This window comes from Papaver somniferum, chromosome 6 (assembly GCF_003573695.1).
Source record: "Papaver somniferum cultivar HN1 chromosome 6, ASM357369v1, whole genome shotgun sequence".
Lineage (NCBI taxonomy): Eukaryota > Viridiplantae > Streptophyta > Magnoliopsida > Ranunculales > Papaveraceae > Papaver > Papaver somniferum.
In genome coordinates, this window is record NC_039363.1 from 153,136,588 (window position 1) to 153,157,109 (window position 20,522).

At 36.5% G+C, this 20,522-nt stretch overlaps 1 long non-coding RNA gene across 1 annotated transcript; it reads right to left on the bottom strand.

Moving 5' to 3' along the window:
* Positions 1-5,273: 5,273 nt before the first annotated feature.
* On the bottom strand, positions 5,274-13,962 carry LOC113286326. The gene is made up of 3 exons (XR_003329221.1): positions 13,682-13,962; positions 11,197-11,289; positions 5,274-5,569 (listed from the first exon to the last, which is right to left on the bottom strand). It is a non-coding gene; the product is annotated as an uncharacterized LOC113286326 (long non-coding RNA).
* Between the last annotated feature and the right edge of the window lie 6,560 nt (positions 13,963-20,522).

Below are 20,522 nucleotides of genomic sequence, written 5' to 3' on the forward strand. Positions count from 1 at the left end.
TTTTTACTCCATATATTTCTCTCCCTTTTTGTCACAAAAAGACAAAGGTACGAGCAAATAAAGGACAAACCGAAAGGATCTTACAAATCTTAAAAGACTTGCAACCTATAAGAGTTGAGCACAAGGGTTCCGCATACCATTTTAGATAACCAATATCAAAACCGAAATTACAAAGTAATTTTATTTTGATATGTTACCAAGGAAACAATTGCCCGAAAAAAATTTCCCTAATAGTTTAGAAAATCAAAATTGACTAAGCACCTTAGTTCTCTTGCTAAACCGATTGTACAAATACAATCACTTGTTTGATAAGACCAAAATAAAGATTAGAATTTACTCTATGTTTCTCATCAGATTCTAATTGTTCGAACAATAACTTAGACCTTTCACTTTAAACAAGACAAGTACTAGGTTAGTTAACTAGTATTTCTTGTTAAGGCATTTGATTACACTTGAATAACCAAATCCTCCACTTTGATAAGTCTAACTAAGGTCAGGATTAACTTAGTTTCTTTTATCCGGAATCGAATTGGACTAAACAATTGATCCTGAAAACTTTTTTGTTAAGCCATAAACAATTCATACAAACCAAATAAATCAACTTGCATAATTATTTACCTCGACTGGAAGCAATTGAAACAAACATAGACATTAAAGCACCGCAATTGCACCGAAATTTCGTTAAGCCTAAACAATTGATACCAAACAATAAAGCAAGATAACAGTAGTTTTTATCAACCGGAAACAATTGAATCACATACACACACATCCATACACACATAATGGAATAAACATCAATTGTACCAAAATTTTGTTAAGCAAAAGCAAAATATATGAAACAAAATCAAGCTTTTCTTAAACAGGAAAACTATTAACTAACAAATTCGTTACCTCAAGCTCCGTATCCTCTTCACCCCAAAAGATATGTCATTAAGCGCAAGTTCACATTAGAACTCTCCCCCGTTAATGTTGTCATCCTCTCGCAAGACAAAAGAACAACAACAAAAGGCAACCTTTACCATAGCAAGGTTCAAAATCGGTTTTAACTAATGCATAGCAAAAGTTGAAAACCCGAAATACATATGCTTTTATGCTAAACCAAAAATGATTCAACATATTGTGACTTTTCACACATGAGTTTCAATCGGAACCCCTTATGATCCTTTGATAAAGCCTACCAACATGGGATAGAACTTAATCCCACTAAACAAAAAAGTCACCCAAACCATAAGGGTTCACACAATATGAGATCGAATATTAAGGTTATGAAAACCGAAATCAAACATCCCATAAACACATAACAATAATATAAAACATTCAAGCACATGCTATGTAATCGAAAAACTATCACAAGAAAAATTCTAAAATAATAATTTTATTCATAAATAATAGATAGTTTTATTCAGAATAGACCTTATACAATTAAAGAAAGAAATAAAAAACTGAAGTCTATTTTTTAGGATTAAATCTTGCAGTACATGACTTAATCTCTAGAGGTGCTCTTATTGTTTATTGAAGATTCTTGAGAAATCAGGTTCTTTTGTCTTCTCTTCAAGAGGTTCACCTCAACGATCAACTTCAAAAGAGTTGATTCAAGCCATTTTTCATTCTTTACAGAAGCTTCCAATTGTTCTTGAGCAATTTCAAAGTCCCTCATTAAATAGAACATGAGATCACGAGATATGTGATTCTTCTTGTGTTCCCTTGAGAAATAGTACTTAATCTCAGTGGGAGGACAGGTTTCAAGCTTTTGCAATTGTGAACCAATATCAATAATATTTGTATCCATCCTGAACCTCGTCAAAAACTTGAGAAAGGAATCAGTTCTTAAGATGGTTTTTATATATATCAAATAGGACTTGGTTTCCAAGTTTTACTCATACCTAATCAAGGTATTTTTTTTATTTGATAAATATATACTTACGGAAATAACATTGAGAGTTTTTCCAAATTAATGCAATTAAGAGGGTTTGACAATATCTTGCCCCATTTTGTCATGAATTCTCGAACATCGAAAGTATGTTTCTAAAAGTAGAAGAAGTATTCCAAATCTAGAAAAATTCTTTAGATATTCATGATACAGATAGATTGTATAGTATATTACCTCCTTCATGTTCTTGTGCTCCTTTTTAAGAACTTCCAATTTATTTAAATCGAGCACATCTAGGGAAATTCCGATCACCAACATCAGTTGTTGGAGTGAGCTTGTGATAGCTCAAATTTTGTAGAACATGATCTGTCATGATATTTTCGAGTATCTTCCCTTTTGGGATTATTCCAAGAATAAACTTCTTTTAATAAGTCATATCTGGAGTGATCTGATTTAACAGAATGATCAATAAAATAAACAGGATCATAAGCGTGACTTGAAATCTTTTGAGTCGTGAAATAATCAGAAATCTTATATCGACCTAGGAATTTCTTGACAACATTTGATGAGATTGTTTCTTGGATTCTGTTTTAGACATTTGATCAATAACAAAATAGCATGATCTCAAATATTTGTTTTTGTATACTTGAGCTGGTCTTTTCCTCTGTCTAAGAGATAATCATTGTCATAATAGATGACATAAGGTCTTGACTGGATACTAGTCATAGGATTACCCCTTGAAGCACATCTATTTTGATTCTTGTAAGCTGTTAGACTATTAGAATCACAACGTTGTATATTAGTTAAGAGATTCTGGAGATTAGAATCACATATCCTTGTTTTAACTAATATATCCCTTTTGTCTTGAACAAAGTCAAGTACATTAGATTCAGCATCTTCATGAATCAAAGATTCTCCGATGATCTTTTCGGCAGATGGATAATATATATTATCTTTTAGATTATACTTTTCTGCAAGCTTTATAAAAAATTTAATCTCATCAATTTCATATGAATTTGACTTGTTTGTCACAAGTATTTGTTTTCTTATTAACTCATCATGGTTAATATTTCCTGAGTTGCATTCCACTAGTGAACTAACAGTGCTGAGCTGTTTATCAGGTTTTGAAAACAAACATCCTTTCTGAGGTATATCATCTTCTTGATCTACATTAACTGAATCACACATAGATTCATTTCTTATAGGTTGGATCGCACCAAAAACATATTGTTAGATCTTTTCGTGTTTACCTGCTCTGATACCAATTGAAAAGACGAGGGTACCCAAATATACCCCAATCTAAAAAAATTCCACCTATAAGTCCTTTCTCCGAAAGCGATTGTCTATGGACTGAGTCGAGATAATACAAAGAGTCGGTTCACACTTCGTGTGATCGTCTATGGACACGAGATCAAGACAATACGACAACGAGCTAATTTGCGTGATTGACTATAGATACAAGATCGATACAATACAACAACGAAGTATGATTACTTGATAATAGGTTCGGACTTAACCAAACATTATATGATTGATTATTAAGTAATTAGGAATTAACATTTGTGTATTTTACTTATAACTATAATAAAAACAATTATAATTGCGGAAATAGAAAAATAAAAGACACAACAATATTTTATTAACGAGGAAACCGCAAATGCAGAAAAACCCCGGGACCTTGTCCAGAATTGAATACTCTCATAATTAAGCCGCTATACAAAACCTAAACCAACTTCGTATAGTTGATACCAAGCAACTAAACCTATAGTTCACCTAGTTCCCTCAGTATCCCTGCGCCTCCAACTTGCAATAAGTCACGCACTTGGAACAATTCCATTGGTTCATATTCCAAACGGTAAAGGAACAAAAAATCTGTTCGGTAACAACTCTTTTCAAACAACGTGATATGAGTTTGACAAAAGGCTCTTCCGTTTATCCCAATAAACTCCTTTGTCGGTTCTTAGATAAATCTATTTAACAACTACCAAGGTAATTGTTTAGACTATACAATCAATACTATTAATCACAAAGAAATGTATTGATGTCGATCTACTCAACTAATCAACCCAATCTATCAAAAGATAAACCGATTATAGTTGGATCCCCGGCCGATCAAGTTTTGTGCACACCAAAGATTATGAACTCAAATAAGAAATCTTCTTTGTCTTCAAATCTTCTTAGATATTCAATAAACACCTGCACACAAACAACTTGAATCTCTTGTGATCAAGCACACACAGAACAAAGTCTATTAACGATGGATTATCACAAGACGTCTTTAGGTCTACAAACATTCAAAAGATCCCCGTCGATATTTCGATCTAGTTTGAGAGAATCGTATATCAGAAGAGAAGACTCTCAAGCATACAAAATAAATAATGAAACTACTAAATCCATGTATGAAGGACTTTATCGCTCAATTTTCCACCTTGTATTGTCTTGATTTCATAAACTTCACTGATTCTCATCTTATTTTATTTTCTTTGCTCTTGTAAAATACGTCTTCAAATGTGTATAGAATTCTGCTCTTTGTACTGTATCTTCACTTTGAATAAGAATTTCACTTTTCCTTGTATTGTTCCATATAAACCTTGGAGAATTTCAATCTTTCTTCATAAAATATGACGTTGACCTGCTCGTTGATGATGATGTGTTTCTATGGATCTGTGGATGTTGTCGAGAGAGAGATAATGGTGCTAACTGCAAATTAAACTACAAGAAGGAGTTTTCCTCTTTAGACGTCATCCTCATGATTGACAAAATTAGCACTCAAGAGATCAAAAATAGTATTGAAAGTGGTGCGAAGTTGGGTAGCTCACCATTCCTACCCGGAATTAACGTACGGTGACACACACTCGAAAAGGACTTTTTAGATAGTCACAAAAAATGAAGGTCGGTGACTCGCTTGATGTAAAAAATAGGTAGTCTCCACTAAAGGTGATCACAACTCTAATACCAAATATCTTTGCTACACCTAATTTCCCACCGACATGTTTAAATCCAACTTTAACGCTCTAACAACTAAGAAATCCGGTTGTGTTCTCTAGTACTTCCAAGTTCTGTTATTTCGGTCAGACTCTCTATGTAAACATAGCTAGAAGCATGCTAGTGATTCTGAAATCTCTACAAGTTGGAGGTTTTATGCAAATATTTACAAAGATGTTGAATATTTTTTTTATTTTTTTAAAGTAAAAGACTAAAAACTCTATATGCAAAATACGCCCCAAAACCTAAATCTAACATTGTCCTCAATGTTTCAACATATGAGCAAAATTATAACAACATACCAGGAGAACAGTGCAGAGTAGATTTAAAGGAAAGAGATTACCAGATGCAAAAAGGATGGTGCTAAACCAGAAGTGGATGAATGCTTTGAAAGCAAACAGCAAGATATAGAACGATAGGACAAAAATTTTGGTTAGCACACATAAGAAATTATGCAAAAAGAAACAGAAAAGGGAAAGGGAATGGATTTGTAATCCATATGTATGTACACATGTGAACCACTTTAGTCCACATAGACAAGGTCTTCCAAGTCTATGGTCTCAACTTCTGGTGGAAGATGCTCCAGAATTGGTTTCGATCTCTGACCATTGACCTTGAAGATGTTCTTGTTTGCTAGATTTTCGATTTCAACATCTCCATGAGGGAAAACAGTACGAACCAAGAACGGGCCTGACCATCGAGAACGTAATTTTCCTGGAAAAAGATGCAAACGAGTATTGTACAATAAAACTTTTTGGCCAGGTGTGAAAGATTTGTGCAAAATGTGCTTGTCATGAAACACTTTCATTATATTTTTGTACATTTTGGCACTATCTTATGCATTTTTCTTACTTCTTCTAACTCGTTGAGTTGAAGTTTCCTTTGGGTACCAGCCTTATCAAGATCAAAGTTCAATTTCTTAACAGCCCAATATGCTCGATATTCTAACTTTACAGGTTTGATGACAGGCTTTACCATACACGAGTTTATGAGGGGACATGCCAATAAGAGTTTTATATGCAGTTCTATAGGCCCACAAAGCATCATTTAAACGTAAAGACCAATCTTTCCTAGTAGGATTAACAGTCTTTTCAAGAATATGCTTAATTTCCCTATTAGAAACTTCTACTTGGCCACTGGTCTGAGGATGGTATGGTGTTGCTACCTTATGAGTGATTTCATATTTGCGCGTAAGTGATTCAAAAGGTCTATTGCAAAAATGAGTACCACAATCACTGATTATGGCTCTAGGTGTTCCAAAACGAGAAAAAAATGTTTTCTTTAAGAAAAGAAAGCACTACTTTATGGTCATTTGTTTTGGAGGCAATGGCTTCTACCCACATAGAGACATAACCAACAGCAACAAGAATGTATAGGTTACCTTCAGAGTTAGGAAAGGGACCCATGAAATCAATACCCCACACATCAAACAATTCAACAATTAAAATAGGTTGTAAGGGTATCATGTTTCTTCTTGAGATACTTCCTAATTTCTGGCATCGGTCACAAGCAACACAGAATGCAGGATTATCTTTGAACAATGATGGCCAATAGAAACCACTCTGCAAGATCTTTGCAGCAGTTTTCTTGGCACTAAAATGGCCTCCACATGCATGGTCATGACAGAAAGAGATGACATCTTTTTATTCAGAATTGGGGACACATCTTCTAATGAGTTGGTCAGGACAGTATTTAAACAAGTACGGGTCATCCCAGAAGAAATATTTTACTTCAGCCAAGAATTTAGAGCGGTCTTGCCTAGACCAATGCGAAGGCATTCTACCTGTAGCAAGGTAGTTAACAATATCATCAAACCAAGGCATTTAAGACACAAGCATCAATTGTTCGTCAGGGAATGATTCTCTAATAAGCAAGGATTCGTCAACAGATTCAATATTCAACCTAGACAAGTGATCAGCAAAAACATTTTTAGACCCTTTCTTATCTCGAATTTCGAGATTGAACTCTTGTAACAAGAGTATCCATCGAATTAGACGAGCCTTAGCATCTTTCTTAGACAGAAGATATTTCAATGCAGCATGGTCAGAATATATGATGACTTTAGACCCTATCAAGTAAGATCTAACCTTATCTAATGCAAACACAACAGCTAGCAGTTCTTTCTCAGTTCTTGAATAGTTTAGTTGAGCATCATTAAGTGTTTTACTAGCATAGTAGACCACATAAGGGAGTTTGTCTACTGGCTGACCTAAAACAGCTCCTACAGCATAGTCAGACGCATCACACATAATTTCAAATGGTAAGGTCCAGTTGGGTGGTCTGACTATAGGGGCATATGTGAGAAGAGCTTTCAATTGCTCCCATGCTTTCTTACAAGCGTCATCAAACACACATGCAACATCTTTTGCAAGAAGACTACACAAGGGTCTTGAAATTTTACTAAAGTCTTTGATGAATCGCCGGTAAAAACTGGCATGGCCCAAGAATTACCTTATCTCCCTCACAGAGCGAGGTTGAGGCAAATTTTGAGTGAGATCAACTTAGGCTTTTTCTACTTCTATGCCTTTTCAGAGATGATATGCCTTAGAACTATGCCTGAGTTAACCATGAAAGTGACATTTTTTTCCAATTTAAAACCAAATTATTTTCTTTAGATCGAATCAGCACAAGAGTAAGAGGATGCAAACATTCATCAAAAGAAGACCCAAAGACAAAAAAATCATCCATGAAAATCTCAAGAAATTTATCTACCATGTCAGGAAAAATGCTCATCATGCAATATTGTAAAGTAGCAGGTGCATTACACAACCCAAAAGGCATGCGACGATAAGCAAATGTACTATAAGGACAGGTAAATGTGGTCTTTGGTTGATCTTCAGGTGCTATATGAATCTGGTTATAACCCGAATAGCCATCTAAGAAACAATGATGATCGTGTCTCGACAATCTTTCTAGCATTTGGTCAATGAAGGGAAGAGGAAAATGGTCTTTCTTTGTCACTGTGTTCAACTTCCTATAGTCAATGCAGACTCGCCACCCCGTGGTTACATGAGTGGGGAGTAGCTCATTGATTTCATTTTGAACTACAGTAATGCCAGACTTTTTGGGTACAACTTGGATGGGACTGACCCATTGGCTATCTGGAATTGGGTATATGATACCCGCATCAAGCAATTTCAAAATCTCACTTTTAACAACATCTCTTATATTGGGGTTAAGTCTCCTTTGCATTTCCCTAGATGGTTTAGTATTTTCTTCAAGATTTATGTGATGCATGCAAATTGTGGGACTTATACCTTTAAGGTTTGAGATGGTCCAACCTAAGGTCTCTTTATGTTCTTTAAGAACTTCTAAAAATTTGCTTTCCTGTTTTGTGTCTAAACATGATGCAATAATAACAGGCAAAGTATCAGAAGAGCCTAAAAAAGCATATTTCAAACTATCAGGCAATGGCTTCAAATCAAGCTTAGGTGGTTTGACAAGTGATTAGGCAGATTTGGAATCAGAGAGTGGAAGTGGTTCCGCAGCAGTCTGCCATTTAGCAATATCCATGGGAGACACACATTCAAGCAAAGAGTGTACTTCACTAATGTACTCAGAATCAAAAAGATCTAAGTCAAAGTTATCTAAACATGCTTGCAAAGGATCCACAGATAAGATATCAGGCAATGAGTATTGGATCAGACTCTCAATCATATTAACCTCATGCAATTCATTATCATCGAAATCCACAGGTTGTTGGCTAACCCGAAAAACATTTAATTCCATAGTCATGTTTCCAAATGATAAGTTCAACGCTCCATTATGACAATTTATGATAGCATTGGACGTCGTTAGAAAAGGACGTCCCAAAATGACAGGAATGTGACAGTCTGGGTTTTGCACAGGTTGAGTGTCTAGAACAATGAAGTCCATAGGGAAATAAAACTTATCAACCTTGATCAACACATCTTCAACAATACCACGAGGGATTTTTATAGATCTGTCCGCTAATTGCAACGTAATAGGGGTGGGTTTCAGCTCCCCAAGACTTAACTGCTCATATACAGAATATGGCAGAAGATTCACACTTGCGCTAAGTCTAACAAAGCCCTATCAATTGTATGGTCACCTATAGTGCATGTGATAGTTGGACTACATGGGTCATTAAACTTAGGTGGGGTCTTGTTTTGAATAATTGAACTCACCTGCTCAGTGAGAAAGGCATGCTTATGCACATGATGTTTCTGTTTTTGTGTGCACAGATCTTTCAAGAATTTAGCATAAGCAGGTATCTGTTTGATTGCTTCGAGAAAAGGAATATTTATATTGACTCGCTTAAACATTTCTAACATCTCATTTTACTGGTTACTCCCTTTTTGCTTCACCAATCTTTGTAGGAATGGAGCAACATGCACAAAAGATAGTAAAGAAGCATTAGCATCAGTGAAATTCTTAGAGTCACTATCATGCTCAGATTCCCTTTCCACAATGGGTGTTTTCTGTGGAGTTGTATGCACTGTCTGATTTAGACTCAAGTGATTGTGGTACACCTACATTGTTATCAACAACCTTACCACTACGAAGAGCGGTGACATCATTCACTTGATTATGTGATGACTCATTGCATGCTGGCGTACTTGCCTGAAATGCATTTTTTGGATTTTGTTGGGGTTGACTAGAGAGTTTACCCTTTTCTCTCTCATTTAATGCATTACAAATTTGACACATTTTAAGTTCTAGACTTGCGAAACATTAATCTGTGGTCTTTTGAAGTTGTAAAACATTTTGAGTCAACATGTACTGTCTTCAAAGCTAGGCTTTTTCTCTACAGGGTACTGAGAGTATGTTGCACTTGGGAGTTTCTAGGATACGAATATCCCTGGTTATTGCTCGTTGTACCCCCTTGTACGGGCTCTTTAGACCATGAAAAGTTAGGGTGATTTCTCCACACTGGGTTGTAGGTCTGAGAATAAGGGTTGTTCTCTTGCTTATAATACAAAGCATTAGCCTGCTCAAGTTTATATTCTTGAAATGCATGTAGGTCTGGACAACTATCCACTAGGTGGTCTGAACTGTGACATGCCGCACAAATGGCAGTTTCAATTTGGTCACGAAGAGTAGAGGCAGTAGTTTTCACATTCTTCTGCAGCTCTAGCGCTTCTACTCTCCTAACTAAGGATACAACTTTTGCATTTCCTTCAAAGTCGGACTCAATTCTATGGACATTAGCTACAGGGTAGTCTTTTTAGGTTCACGGATGAACTTCCACTGCTGAGTCTTTTCAGCGACTTCGATTAAGAAAGTCCAAGCCTCATTGGCACTTTTATCAATAAATGCACCATTCCATATTGACTCAACTGTGGTTCAGATTCTGACATCTAAACTTTCATACAAAATCTACACAAGTCTCCTTTTTTCAAAACCATGGTGAGGATATTGGAGCAACAATTCATTGAACCTCTCCAAATATTTGGCTAGAGTCTCTCCATCTAATTGCACAAAACTATTCAGACTTTGACGAATGGTCGCAGTCTTATGATTTGGGAAAAACTTTTTGAAAAACTCTTTCGTAAGGTCATCCCATGTTCTAATGGACTGTGGTTAGAGGGCATACATCCAGGACTTGGCTTTTTCTTTCAAAGAGAAAGGAAATAGTCTCAGTTTGAGGGACTCTTCCGACATTTGGTTGAAACGCAGAGTCCCACAGATTTTCTCAAATTCTCTTACATAGTGGTAAGGGTTTTCAACATCAACCCCTCTAAACACAAGCAACATATGAATCGTGCTTGCTTTTAGTTCAAATTGACCAGCATCAGCTGGTAGAATAATGAACGCGGGTTGGCTTGCCCTTGTTGGGTACATGTAGTCCTTGAGACTACGGGGTTGGTTCAGTTCCTCACCCATTGTTTCAGATTGGTCAGGGCTGTCTACTTCAGAACTGCGAATATCAACAATATCCTCTTGTATAATTCTAACTAGTCGGTTTGTTTGGTCACGGAAAGTGACAATCATAGCCTAGCATGTATACCAGTCAACATATTATAACACCCAGACAGTCATGCAATCACAATTCAGGGAAACAATGCCACGAGAATCCAAAAGCTAAAACTCAGAAGTATGCACACAGAACTAGTATGTTGTACTGGTTAGACGAGCAATAAATGCATAACTCAAAGAATAAGGACTTATGGAAGTAGCAATCAGATTCAGGTGATTAAGGATGCACAGAGAATACAATTCCAGCTAGCAAATATGTCTCTTAAGTGTCTCAGGAACATGCACACATATGCCAAATATCGCAGGGGTTGAATAAAGCTCAGTAGGGTTTGCCAGTGCATTAGCTAAACATGTTGTATTAATCACACAATAACAAGTAAAAAGAGGTTCGAGTACGATACCGCCAGTATAAAACGGGTTTAGGCAGGACAATCCCAGTTTGCTTCGGTCCTTTTTCTTCTCCTACTTGACTTGCACATCAAAAGTTCAGGTACCTGGTTACTTATAAAACAGATTCAGTTCTCGGGAATGGGCAGGTAAAGCAAAGAAACTCAGAAAGTAGTTGTGTAACACTGATGAACCAACTGATGTATTATCTGACAAACTAGGAAATCACTTACCGAATGATCTGAGCAGGACAGACAGATGCAAGTATAGATAGGTCGCAAATGTAAAAAGAACAGAGATGATATGCATAATGTTTGGATATATTACAGGGGAGTGAAATGCAATTACTTATTTGTTGATATACTAACTTCTACTGATGCTTGACCTGGTTATACAGTTTACATGAAAGAGGACTCGGAATCTAAATTATGCTACAAAATGTTCACCACTAAAGTGACTCAGATGGACTGGAAAACTATAGATGCAGAATACTATGACATACAACTATGTACAGGCTAAGATGCAGATGACAGAATATTTTAAAAAGTACAAACAAAAGAGAATTTTAACAGAGTCACTTATCTAGACTACATGATGCACTTAAAAATGACTACAACAGTTTGAAACTAGTTTTAACTAACCTGAAGTAGGTATGACAAGACACTGATGCATGTAACACAACTTAATCTAGATATGAGATAAGACAATGATGCAGTTGACTGAAAAACTAAAACAAGATGCAGTTATGCTGATGAAACTGAAACTGAAAATCTACAGCTACTAAGATTTTACAGGATGCAAAGACAGACAGTTTTAAAGTGATGCAAGATATATGAAAAAATAAAATTAACTAAACTATAATATGACAGTAAAACTACAGATGATACTGGTTGAAACAATATAATTGGATATATGTTATTAAACTAAGCTACAGAACACCACTACCACTAAGATGCTACATAGTTACGCTACACTACCAAGATGAGACTATCGAAAGTAAAAAGAAAACAAAAGTTAACTAACACAAATATTAACAGGATACGAATAAGATACTATATGACTACTATAAGCTAAAAAGACAAAAGAAAACAACTGAAATATTTTTTTTTAGATTGATGAGATGTCAGATGCAGGTAAACTTGTTGAAAGAAAATTAAAAAGATTCAGTTGATGATAACAGATAGACTGGGTTGGAAGGAGACGGCAGATTGTCCTAAACTGATATTATGTCATGGTGACGCAGTTCACAGAAACAACAGAGCTCTTACAACCCAGGGAGATGAAAGAAAATGTTGCAGCAAACTGAAAAGCTACAGGTTTAGAATTTTTAAAAGCTACTGCCACCGGATATATGAACAGGTGGATTAATTAGACTAGAATTTACTATAATATGATTAGATGTAAACTACTAAGAAGCTACAAAAAAAAATGGCAGAGAAGCAACTAACTTAACTGAAACAAGATGCAGTGAACATATAATGATATAAATGAAAAAGTTACAGCTAACAATGCAAGAATGCAGTTTATATAAACAGATGGTTAACAACTAAGTTGCACTAGCAATGATTGAAAGAAAAAATTTCAGACACATATACAAGGCTAAGCTAAAAATCAGTAAAGTAACGAAGAAACCTCAGCTACACCGCTACCGAGTCCCCAGCAGCGGTGCCAAAAACTTGATAGGTCTGTAAACAAGCCTACAATAACAACTGCAAGTGCACAACATCTATAGTAGAAAGAGCAAATACAGATCAATCCTCGGGGACAAGGTGGGTGTTGAGTTGAAGCAAAGGGTTTATTATAACTGATTTTGAACAAAGAGTAACCAAAAAGGGGGTGTTTGTGTCGATACGACAAGGTGATTAAACAAGTTTTAAAGCAGTAGAACAATATGAAAGTAAAGGTGCAATGACAAGAGATGTAAGCACTTAAGATGAGGGTACCAGAGTTATCGATTCCGCGACAAACCTACACTAGAGATTCAGCTAATAGTATTACTCTTGTCCTTCTACAGATAAGGGTGAAGATTCAAGTCTGCCACTTACCTAAGGTGTTTCACCAATGGATAGTTCAATCGCAACTAAGATATTAATCCGAAGCACTAACTGTCTAATTAAGCACAACTAGTCAAGGGATTAACAACAGTCTCTAAGTCTGAGTTACAGCACAATCAACATAGTGTTGTTCTAACTAAAATGAATACATGGCATACACTGTGAGAGCAAAATATTGAGGTTCTAAGACTAAATCAATCCTAAAACAGTTTAAGTATTCAAGAGCAACACATACAACATGAATAACATAGTAGAAAGCTAGGGCTTCATCTAAACCATAGCGAAGAAGATTAGAACATGATGAACAAGATGCAAACAATGATATTAAACTAGATAATTGATCCGACTAAAACTGGATGATTTGTTACAGAGAAGCAAGCCTCTATTTATACACAATTTTCACTCAATTCACCTTCAATTTGATAGTTAATCAAGACCCACTCACCAAAACGCGTTTCTTGACTTTCCTTGTCTTCAATTCCTCTGCAACTTCATTGAATCGATGCTCCCCCAGCTGTAACAGTTAACCCTAACTCTACCTCTCTAAAACTTATCTTCTAGGGTTACTGTTCTTGATAAGATTGAGAGAGGTAGCGATTAGAGATTTAATTATTGCGTTAATGATGGTGGTTGTGCTCGGAGAGGTGGGCGGAGGTGATTAATTGGGAGATGAAGGTGGTACTGGTACTGTTGAACAAGAGAGGAAATTGAGAAGAGTTGGGCTTCTGTTCGATGGGGAAGAAAATAAGAGGCGGCTTGGGTGTTGAGCAGTTTCTTCAGATATTGATGTTCTGACGGATAAGCAGCTGGATGTTGGAATGGTGCAGCAGATTTGATGTAACGGGTTCGGATATGGGTTATGGTTTTGTGTTCTTTACCAAGCCCATGTGTTCGCAAACGGATTGCAACAGATGCGCTAGCGGATTGCGGCAGCTCTTTACGCGATATTTCCTTTACGCTCTTCACTGCCTTCTAGCGGGAACTTGGTGTTGCCTCTCTGTCGTAGTTACTAGCCACCGTTTCTCAACTCTTTTGGCTTCTTAATTCATCCAAGATTTATTTACTACCTAAAAATACATAATTAATTAGTAAAAGTATTTATTCTTGAAAACAATAAAAACTCTAAATTTAGGATAAAATATGATTTTAAAACGCAAAAGATGAGTTAATTGCCAATAAAAAAAGGTGTAGAAATATGCAATATTTGACACTCATCATGCCCCTTCAACCAACTACCCCTCCCTTTATATGTTGTAGAGACATTTTGACACTCACCAAGTCCAACTTTGAGGTGCTTGCTTCACTATTCATGACCATTGTCAAAACCAAGTGTTGTGAAGCGCCATGATGGTTGTATTTGTAACTTTGCACGATAGGACAATTCTAATATTTACATCCATGATGGTTGTACATTATCTCGGCCAGCCTGCTCTGGCTTGATGCACCATTGTGTTGCGATATTGTTCATAGGCCAATGAACTGCGTAATATGTTGTAGTAGCTCCACTTTGCTCAAGGCCATCCTCTCAACTGGCAAGATACAACGTTTGATGCCACATTGGCATTTGGCCAATATAATTTGCATTATTGGCCCTTGGCCAATATAATTCACATTATTGGCCGCCCAACATAATGCACATTTTCGACGTGATATTGGGCTTTTTCCTACGCATGCATTATGCTGGATGTCATGTTGGTTCTAGGCCAATGTTCCTATTAACACGCAACAGAAACTCGAGATGAAGCTTCACCTCAGGCCATGACGCATCTCTGAACATGCTAAAAAAAACTGGGTGTCACATCGTTCACCCCTTTAAATAATTTCGTCTCTGAAATTCAAGATAAAAAATTATTGTGGAAAAACTTTTCGATTTGGATTCCTAAGCAAAAGTCTACTAGATGCTCAGAAATCACAAAGTTTCTGGATTCCCTAAGCATCAGTCCTATACCGAACACTTAGGAACTTGCAAAGCTCACGGGGTCTTTTGCTAAGATTGTTGGGGAAAATCCAACATGACAAGCCATGCTTTCTGCAGTACTATGTGATGCAGTGCCAGGGTAGTTGGATCCGCCAGTCTTAAATCGTCCCCAACAGTTTACTACCCCGAATGCTAGCCCACCGTCTCAGACGGCTTCCCAGAATGTCCACAGGTTTTGTCAGACGCTAGCACTGGCATCACACCCTTTCCAGTTGACAAGTGTAGGATGATCAACTCAAATGTCAGAGTATTTGGATACCATCCAACTGTCCCAGACAGTCTTTAGTGGTCAAGTGCCTAAATTAGGCCAAGCAGCGACACAATACTCAGCAAATTCTATGCTTGATGTGCAAATGTTAGTCTACTTTCCAACTGGCGCAGCCTACACTTCCAACTTACAATTTTCTTTCAAGGAAATACTAACTGATAAGTCCATTACACACAGTCTCTAGAGTTATCTCAGAACTTCCTCTGATACCATCTGTAACTGAACAAACATTAGAGTTGGTTTATGGGCCAAAGTTAGAAATACATCCATCATGGCGCTTGACAGCACTTGGCTTTGACAACGGCCATGAATAGTGAAACAATCACCTCAAATTTGTACTTAGATAGTGTCAAAGTGGTCCCCCAGTTTTAGTTGTAGAAATGTTCTCAAGACATATATAGGGAGGGGTAGTTGGTTGAAGGTGCATATGCAGACTATACACAAGTAAGCTTCATAGCTTATCCAGAAGAGCATAAATGATGCTTAAGCTTCATTTATAGTTGCGTAGACTTTCCAATGGGGCATATGATGCGAAGACATCACTATACCATGTCGTGGACTAAATAAGCATCACCTTGATGTATTTTGACGGAACGACCTATGCGGACTAGGCCAATATTGCTTGGCCAGGGTCTTGCAACACGAGTTGACTTAAGTTTCTTATCCATTCGAGGATGAACTACGGTTAGTAATTGATACCTTTAGAAGGATATGTAGGTAGCCGCATTGAGTTGCAACATTGCCAGTCCAACACTTTTGCGCTCATATCTTGTTAAATGATTGCGGCGTATTGACCTCTCATATCACCTGGATCGACATTACGATGCAAGGGATGATTGCGGACAAACTTGATGAGGTAAGTTGCATTCCATTTTTTGGATGTTACAACTTCCAATCAAGGTGTTCGAGGTATGCATGTACCAATGGCATATTGGGCATTGAAAAAGCGGGGGGTCTAACAACCTCACTCAATATTTCGTTTAGGCAATCTGTATGGACAAACTCCAATATAATTCTAAGAGAATCAACTAGACAGTCAGACTCAATCAATGGAAATATATCCAAGAGTTCTATCTCTGTTTCACAATGTAATCAGCAAATCAAACATATAGAAACCCGCGAGCCTGATTACCATGTGAAACAACTTGAACGGTACCAAAGACCAATATTCAAGTGTCAATCAATTTATATCAACACCCAAAGGTTGAATTATCCAATTGATTGAACTACGCACAACCTGTGATATTTCAATTATATAAACAAATATAATGCGGAAAAGAAATAACACAGACACCAGAAGTTTTGTTAACGAGGAAACCGCAAATGCAGAAAAACCCCGGGACCTAGTCCAGATTTGAACACCATACTGTATTAAGCCACTACAGATACTAGACTACTCCAAGTTAACTTCGAATTGGAATGCAGTTGATCCCTAACCAATCTCACACTGATCAAGGTACAGTCGTGTTCCTTACGCTTCTGAATCCCAACAGGACTCTGCACACATGATTCCCTTAGGTGATCTCACCCACAACTAAGAGTTGCTATGACCCGAAATCGAAGACTTGATAAGACAATCACATAGAAAAGTCTATTGAATAGATAAATCTATCTCCCACAGAAATACCTATGAGTTTTATTACGTTTTTTGATAAATCACGGTGAACAGGAACCAATTGATACACCGGTCTTATATTCCCGACGAACAGCCTAGTAATATCAATCATCTCACAATAATCTTAATCGTATGGTAGCGAAACAAGATATTGTGGAATCATAAACTATGAGACCAAGATGTTTGTGACTACTTTTTATCTTGCCTATTGGAAATTAAATCTCGATCAAATCTTAAAGAAGATAGTACTTAATATGATAGAAAACAACGCGATCAGAACACGCAACTACAGAGAAAATAGTTAGGTCTGGCTTTACAATCCTAATGAAGTCTTCAAGTCATTAACCTACAAGGTTTTGGAAAAACCTAAGGTTAAAGGAGAATCGACTCTAGTCGTAAATCGTATCACACAAGAGGTGTGGGGATTAGGTTTCCTAGTTGCTAGAGTTCTCATTATATAGTCAGGGTTTGCAATCAATGCTACCTTGGTAAGAAAGCATTAAATATTCACCTTTAGATGAAAACCTGATTAGACTCGAGCTAATATCTTTCAAACGTTAGATCGAACTTAGCTTGTTACACACAAATGAAGAGTGACTTCATTTAGATATTAGTAACCTTACCTAAACGTGTGCACCTTGTTGGCTCAACAATACCTAACCGAAGTTATCCATATGAACACTTTCATATCAACCTTATTCATCTTAACCATAACTAGTTCAAATGACTCAAATGAAACTAGTTCTAGTGTTGTTCAATTGTTTATATTCTTATAGAAGTATACAAGACACAATTGAAGCAAAATCGATTTTGATTCACTCGAATCGTTTCATGAACATTATATCCACGGTTTGCAAAAGATTGCATTCCTTAATATATAAATGTATTAGTTCATGAAAAAACCGATTTTAGAACATAACCTACTCAAGTATGCAAACGGGTATGCATACTTAAGTGGTCGGACTAAGTTTGGGTTCACCAGTATGCGAACGGGTACGCATACCTCCAAACTCAGTTGAATTCTCGGGCATGAACTTTACGCCAATACGCATACTAAGTTCCCGGACTTTCATTAACCAACCAGTACGCATACGGGTATGCATACTATGGTTCTCGGACTTGGAATAACATGTAACAATTTAGCATACAAGTACGCATACTGTGCTATATCCAATCATGGTTAATTGTTCTAAAATCCCATTTCAATCATTGAAACATTCTTAAAAGACGAAAATAGCTGTCTCACACAAACTATTAGCTTCAAAGAAATTTTCAAGTGATCGAATGACCAATACGAAATATTCTGAGTCTACATAACATGACTGTCTCACACAAATCATGTAAGATGTTTTCAGACGATTTTCACATGATCAAATTTTGACTTTCTTCAAGAATATATATAAGATGAACTTGGTTAAAGCGAAAGCTTACCAACGCATACTTCGAGAAATATATGTAAGCGAGTTAAACTCATCTCGAAATATCAAATGTGTATAATCGAAGTCTATATAGCTATACGACTTTTGTCTCAAATATGAGATAGAGTAGATAGACTTTTGAGTGATGGATGAGTTCAAGTCTCCACATACCTTTTGTTGATGAAGTTCAACAAGCTCCCCTTAGTAGTTTTTCGTCTTTAATCGATGAACGCCGTGAATCCTAATGCTCAAATACACTTACTATCCTAATCTGAGACTTAGCTATAAGTATACTAGAAATAAATACTTATAGTTTTGGCAACTAAACTTGACAAACAAGCTTGAGATAGCAACGCTTGCGAGTTCGACCGAGCAGTGCTCTAACAGGCATGACCAGGAAAGTAATCAATATCGGTATACAAGTTAGCAAAGCTTGCATAATCCTAAGGAAAGTATGACATGAACCTAATTGATGCACTCTTTACATGAGTAAGATAAGTGCATGCTTTCAGCAATGCGTAAGCTAAGTAAGAAAGGTAGAATTAGACCTGCAACGGCCTATGTGAAAGCCCAAGGTATTAATATTTCAAATAAATGTTCATAAATCCTTAACAATCTTGGTGAAGAACAATTTATTGTTCATGAACTATTTTTGTTTCAAGTTGATCATTTGGGAATTTCCCAAGATATGATATTTAGTATCTATGGCGATTGGGAATGTTTCAAATTGTTTAAAAAGAGTTTTCAGAACTTATTGAAATTTTTGACACCAGGGTGGGTACGCATACCCAGTATGCGTAATCTAAGGTTCTGAGTTCGTGAATGAGAGGGAGGTAAACATAACCAGTATGCGTACCCTGGGATCTGAGTTCATGAATGGCCAAGGATACACATAATCGCTACGCTACCCCAACAGCCTGAGTTCATGGATTCGTCCATAGTTATGCGTATCCCTACATATACTTACCCAGTATCGAACTAAGCAGATGCTCATAAATATTTTCACAAATACATTTGGAATTGCTACGACATAAACACTTATAAGACAAATTTGTTCACTAACTCACTTTGTGTTTGTGAATCATGGTTTGAGAATTGAGTGTTAAAGAACACGAACTTTGCTTGAAAGATCAAAAGGAATATTTTCTAATACGAACTATCATTGTACACAATTCCAGAACCCTGGAACATAGTGTAAATTCTTCTATATAATTTCAAGAAGAATTTCTCATATGCTTACATAGATTCCTAATAAGAATTTCATCTAACTGAGAAAGTGTTTGCTTATCTTAGCTAGCATTCAAAGCTGCCAAGAGCCTTGAAAATCTATAAATAGAGCGACTCATGCAAGATGCTATATCAATCCATGGAACTTTTGTGTCCTAGTTACTTGTTAGAGTCGTCCTCTACAATCCTAGGTTTCCTCTGAGAAATATAATCATGTTATGACTTAAAGACTTCACTTAAAGTTTTCGAAACCAGGTCTGACTATCTTTTACCTAATAGTTCATGTATCTTGATCTTGTTCTTATTGATCTTCGAGGTTCTTGTTTTCTCAAATCATAAACAAGATAGATAGAAATCGCAAAACTTTCTTCTTCTCAGACCTTGTGATTCCTCAAGATAGATATCTAAATTCTTCTTTGATTTGTTTGGATTGTTCTTGAGAGGCGGTTAGTGACCCATGATTCTAAGTTGATTGGGTGTAAGTGTTCCGGATTCGTGAGGTTTGCTGGAACTTAATTGCAAACAGAATTCCAAACCTAGATTCAAAATATCAAAAGGGAAATCAAATAGGCTTATCTATTAGAGGCAGTTGGTATCAAAAGTCTCCACTTAGGTAGAAATAACTCTTAGGATATAAATGATGCCAGATTAAAAAATCAATTGCTTAGAGCCTTGCAAGGTTCAAGAGACGTAAGGAGCATGACTGCAGCTGAATTTTTTGGAAGATTATTCGATCTCAACCACACTCCAGTCCGAAGTCTGATAGTAGGCTAGTTTCTG